The 6000-nt window shown below is 35.0% G+C and overlaps 1 non-coding gene across 1 annotated transcript; it reads right to left on the bottom strand.

Annotated features, from left to right (window-relative positions):
- Positions 1-3821: 3821 nt before the first annotated feature.
- Positions 3822-3943, bottom strand: LOC130027903 (U6atac minor spliceosomal RNA). The gene has a single exon (XR_008793112.1). It is a non-coding gene; the product is annotated as a U6atac minor spliceosomal RNA (small nuclear RNA).
- Positions 3944-6000: the final 2057 nt, after the last annotated feature.

Below are 6000 nucleotides of genomic sequence, written 5' to 3'. Positions count from 1 at the left end.
TCAAGAGCCTCACACTATAACAGTATTTAAATCAAAATGATTAAAGACTCTAATATTAAACCATATCCATAAACACATTTAGAAAGGGATGGACAGATGTTTGTCTCCAGGATATTATCTCCAGGGTATCTTCAATGATTTGATATAATTGACCCTAAGAGCAAAAGCAAAAATAAACAAATAGAATTATATCAAAGTAAGAACTGTTTAGCCTCTTGGCAGCAATGGGTATGACCCAACCTCTCACCACCTCCTCACCAGTAAAAGAAAAATTAAAAATTTTTGTAGTATGAAAGTAACAGTGACTATGATACAGTGACATCCTACAGATTGGGAGAAAATGTTTTCTCAGTAACATCTCACAAAAGGGACTAATTGTGGCCAAGAGAGAATATATCAGGTAATGTGCTTGCCTTGCATTTGGCTGACCCAGATTTGATTTCTGGTGCCCCCAAATGGTTCCCCAAGCACCACCAAAAGCAATTCCTGACCACAGATCCAGGAATAACCTCTGAACATTGCCAGGTGTGTGCCTGCTTAATTAAACAAACAAAACAAATAAAATAAGCAAAAAACCCAAAGAACTAATACTCAAAATTTATAATGCACTCACAAAACGTATTTAGAAAATATAAATAACCCCACCAAAAAAAGAGTGAAAGGGGCCCAAGACACAGTTGATAGGGTACAAGCAGCCAACCGAGGTTTGCTACTGGCACACCATATTGTCCCCTGATCCCTGCCAGGAGAGATCCTTGAGCATAGAGTAAGTCAAAAGTAAGCCCTGAGCTCTGATGGGTGTGGCCTGAAAAAAGAAATAAACTGGGCACAAGAGCTTAGACTTCCTCAAAGAAAACATACTCATGACCAATAGGTTTATGAGAAAACATTCTTGAACACTTGTCAGAGAAATGCAAATCAAAATGACAATGGGATATCACCTCGCACCAGTGAGGTGGCACATATTAAAAAGACTAGAATCATCCAGCGCTGATTGAATGTGCAAAGGAAGGAATCTTGATTCACTATTTGTGGCAATGGTATCAGGTTTTGCCTCTATGGAAAATAGTAAAGAGACTTATAAACACTACTAATAAGACATAAGCTCCTAAATGAACCAGTGATTCTACACCTTGGCATCTATACCCCAAGGATCCAAAACTGCTAATTAAAAATATGTTTCTTCCCTATGTTCTTTTAGACACTATTCACAATAGCCCCAATCTGGAAACAATGCAAGTCACCTAGGACAGAGGAATAGACAGAGAAAAGGTAGTATATATGCAATGGAATACTACTCAGCTATGAGAAAATATGAAATCAAGCAACTAATTTCTACTGGGATGAAACTGGAAAATATGTTGAATTGAGTTAGTCAAAGAGAGAAACAAAACTCTACCTCTCTCATGTGTGGACTATAAATAAGCATAGTAATAAAAATTTAAATGACGAATGATAACAGACCTTAAGAGTTAACATATAGAATTGACTTTTCTGTAGGGTCAATGAAAAGGAACCTAGAAAGAGTGGTGGAGGACACTAAAATTCTGGTGCTTGGGGCAGTGTAATAATATTGTATGTCTGACATACTATTATTAATCATATTATCCTTAATAGTACCTATATGAAAAGAAAAATTTAGCCCTTTACTCTAAATATATGTGCATTAGAAATTTTATTTGTCCAGAAAGAAAGAAAGAAGAATGAGAGACAGAGACAGAGAGATGACTAAACTATAGTGTGGTCTAACCAAAAATTAATTAGTTTTTCAGAGGTTGAGGATGTATATCAGATATAGAGTATTTGCTTTGTATTTTGTGACCCTGTGTTCAATACCCAGTGCTACAAATACTGATGCTTCTGCTGCTGATGCTGATGTTGATGGGGCTTGAGACGCAACTCACCAGTATAGACTCCCTGCTTCACATGCAAGAGAACTGAGTTAGATTCCTGACACCCTGCAGAATCTTCTGAGCACTGCAAAGAGTAACCACTGGGAACCAACCTGTACACCAGTGAGAACCTCTAGGCACCAGTGGATGTGGCTATAGACAAGTAATGTGGCTATAAACAAATAAATAACAAAAGTTATTCATACAAAAATGTTGGGAATTGGCAATGTGAATTTGTATTGTTGGCTCATAAAACTGTTGTAAGCACAGTATCCTCAGAAAATGCTATTTCCCTCAGATTTGATGGCTTGTGATGACTGGGAGTTTGACTTACATGTTTGAAGTTATGATCAGAAAAACAATCGGAAAAATACAAATCTTGTGAGCTATCAGTCTCCTAACACTTGGTAACTTCTCACATACAAATGACCAATATTATTTTACAAGTTTATCCCTTGGTGTTTCAGAAAACAGGAGAAACAGTTTATTAAAATCTGTAATATTGACAATGTTTCTATATCAAAAAGAATCATATGAAGGATGAAGAGATAGTCAAGCAGGCAAGGTGCTTGACTTGAATGAGGCTAACCTGGGTTCAATTTCTAGTACCTCATGATCTTTGAGCCCACAGGAGTTATCCCTGAAGGCAGAATCAAGAATAAGTTCTGAGAACAGTCAGGTCTAGCACCTAGCTCCAAAAATGAATCATCAAAAAGCCATAACTGATTAAATATCCTAATGCATTTTTAATTGTTTACTTGTATTCCATGGATGATGATATCATAATTTCCTTTTGCCTGTATTTATTAACATTTCTAAGAAAACATTTTAATGTCATAAAGATGCATAAATGGTATCCAGGGAATATAATTCTACTCTGAGAATTAAACATCTTTAAAAAAAGACAAAATATTCAAATTTGAATTAAATAATTTAATCAATTACAAATTTAATATTTTTATTTGAAGGTTCTGAAACCAAATCCAGTTTAGAAAATATAGGAGTGTCTATAAATTCATCTCTAAATTGCACATATTTTATTGAGAAATCTGAAGCATGATAAAGTGGTAGTATTGTCTTATTTTAAACAACTGATATATGTCTATGTAATGTATTGTATACCTAATCTTGTTATACTTCTTGAGCATTCAGATTCAGCCTTAATACTTGGGTACATCCAATGACATCATATGTGCATATATTTGTTCTAACAACTCAACTTCTTGTAAAGTTAATGAGCATGCATATAAGTATATAATTATTTTAGAAACTGCTGACCATCTATGATCACTTAGTTAACTATTTACTCTGCACATTTGAATTGGTCTACGGTTTTTGACAAATAATTTACTACAAATGCACTATAAGTTATAAAAACAGAACATTTTGTGCTACAGTGCTGCCTACATAATTTGAGAATTACAAGACAAATGTTCAAAAATAAATGATTGAGGTGGTGGCTTGTCACTTTGTGTAGCATGGGAACAGGCTTTTGGACCCACGAGAGCCATTCTCCTCTACAGGTTCCAGTGACCCTCCTCTCACGGGAGTTCCTTCACTCAGTGGTCACGCATTTCTTCACCACTCCCAAACTCATCACATACTTACAAAGACATCCTAACATTGGCTCCTAACTGCACAGAAGCATGCAAGATACAACTCCAAACTGCAAAGGTCAAAATGATAAAGTGACACAGAAATCCACCAAGTTTAAGTGAAGAAGCTAACCAATGACCCAAATGCAAACAGTGAGCTATATAACCTCTTTGATAAGAAATTTAGAATGGAACCATTACATAAGGAGATCAAAAATAAGTGATTGACTTTAGGATTTTATGTAACTTTAATGACCTAATAATTGTAATGAAAATTGTAGAATAAAAAAATTAAAATACTTAAATATATAATATTTTTAAACTGTAAGTACAATGATAACACTGGTTAGATGTCACAAAATAGGAGGAAGTGCCTTAATTATATGTGTGTTGCAGGCTAAAGCCTCTTCCATTCTTGTCAAGGGGAGTGCTAATCTTCTCTCCTTTCAGTAACAAATCTCACAATGGAGATGTTACTGGTGCCCACTCGAGCAAATCAATGAACAATGGGAGGACAATGCTAAGTACAATGATAAAAACTATGTCAATAAAGGTGAAAAAATATACACCATAAAATATTTATAAAGTCACAGAAAGATTCTATGCATAATCTTCTTAAAGATTTCAATGCTATAGTTTTCTTATTGTATTGTCCAATTAAAATGGTGATTTCAAGCACGAAGTGAGGAAACAGTAGAATGAAACTAATTCATTTTGTTTTCACAGTGTTGTTTGCAATTTTAAACAACAAAATTTATTTTCACATTATTCAATGCATAGATTAATATACTCTATTCTACTTTAACTTATATTTATTCTAAGTCAAAATATTAGGCACCTAATAAATTTATTGTTTGATTGATGTGTTTTACTACACAACCACCACAAATTCTGTTACTATAGTTTTTATCCTCTCAAAATTTTATTCTGCAATTGTTGGATATTGACCCTAAGTGCTTTAGGTGAATTACCCCTTTTCCTCCCCCAAGAGAAACTTACAGTGCTCTTACAAGTGCCCCCAGCCCCCGGAATTTATCTTTAAACTTTCCTTTGTGTTTTACCTCTTATTTTCACAATTCCTCAAGTCAATCTTGGTTACTTATGAGTCAAACCTTCTGGTAAACCTGGACTTTGTATTTGTAGTGAATTATTTGCTTTTCTATTTCCCCTATAGCCTTTTCATATTCTTCTATAGAGCAATGTTCTTTACTTAAACACAGATCATTAATACTATGCTTCTAATATTTTGGAGTTGATTGACTCTGGTATGCATCTTCTCTTGGGTACCCATCATAATTACTTGACTCAGGCTTCAGTTGACATATACTAATAACCCAAAAAGGAGGGTCCCGCCATGGGCCTTGGATGGACCTGGGCAAAGCTATCACAGCATTGAAATGGGACAATCTAGGAAGCATTAAAGCATGGTCTTGATGCAAGCTGTTATGACTTGATAGGACCCCCAGAGGGAAAGGGAAGCTGTGGGAAGCCAGTTCTTGGCCACAGAACATGTCATGCACATCCACACTTAAAATTTTATCTCTTACTTCTTTACTGAATCTTATTCCAATACTCAACTTAGTAGATCCTCGCGCTTATTCCATAAATTGTCTATTGTCGTATCTCTGAAGAAAGTCAATTAACAAAAAAAAAAAGATTGTTTAGCTACTTTTGAATAAAGCAAAAAGAGTCATAAAATAATTCCAGGAAAAATGGATAGCTCTGAAACAGAAGAGTGAGAGTAGGAATCTAGACGTCTCTCAGAGTCCTTTGGTAAAGCAGATGGATAAAACTGGACAAACTAGCAGATGAGGAGGGTCTTCCCCAGTGAGAGAAGGATGTTCCCATTCTCACATAGCAGGTGTACCAAAGACAGGAGAGTTCAGAACTTGTTAATAGGACAAGCCAAAAAATTCAGGGATTTGCAAATTGAACAGGTGAAAATGTAACTGGTGATAATTGAAAGCTAATTATCCTCAGCTCACAATTGGCAACCAGGTGTTCTGAGTCACCTAAAAGGCAGAGCAGGGAGGATTGTGAGGATATTTTTTCTTTTGGCACAGATGATATAAGTGCATTTTTTGAGTTTGGCTTCAATTTAGGAAATGATTAGTCTGTTCATTGCTACTGTTTTGGCATGTCTCAGGGTTTACCACGATCAACAAGGATTGTAAAGCAAAGTAATTACGGCTTGTTTTTGAAAAGTGCCTTATATTATTCTAAATAGACTTTTTCCAAATAAATAAAAGCAGAAATATAGTAACCACCAAAGCCACATCTATTGACTGTAGGCCATCCGATAAGCATGCTGCCTTTGCTCCATAAGTTATGCAAAATCAGTATGTGCTAAGGAAAATACATTTCAAGTTTATTGATATGTATTTCATAAAGGTAGGTTTTTTAAAGAAACTATTGAATAGTATTAAATTTAGTAGTGCACTCAAGAGAAGAAAAAGCTAGAAAGAAATTTTAAATTCAAACTCAAACTGCCTGATCAACTGTGAACCGTTGAT

The sequence above is a fragment of the Sorex fumeus genome, unplaced genomic scaffold, assembly GCF_029834395.1.
Source record: "Sorex fumeus unplaced genomic scaffold, SorFum_2.1 ptg000037l, whole genome shotgun sequence".
Taxonomy (NCBI): Eukaryota; Metazoa; Chordata; class Mammalia; order Eulipotyphla; family Soricidae; genus Sorex; species Sorex fumeus.
Note: the sequence above shows the minus strand (reverse complement) of the source record. Positions and strands in the feature narration are given on the sequence as shown.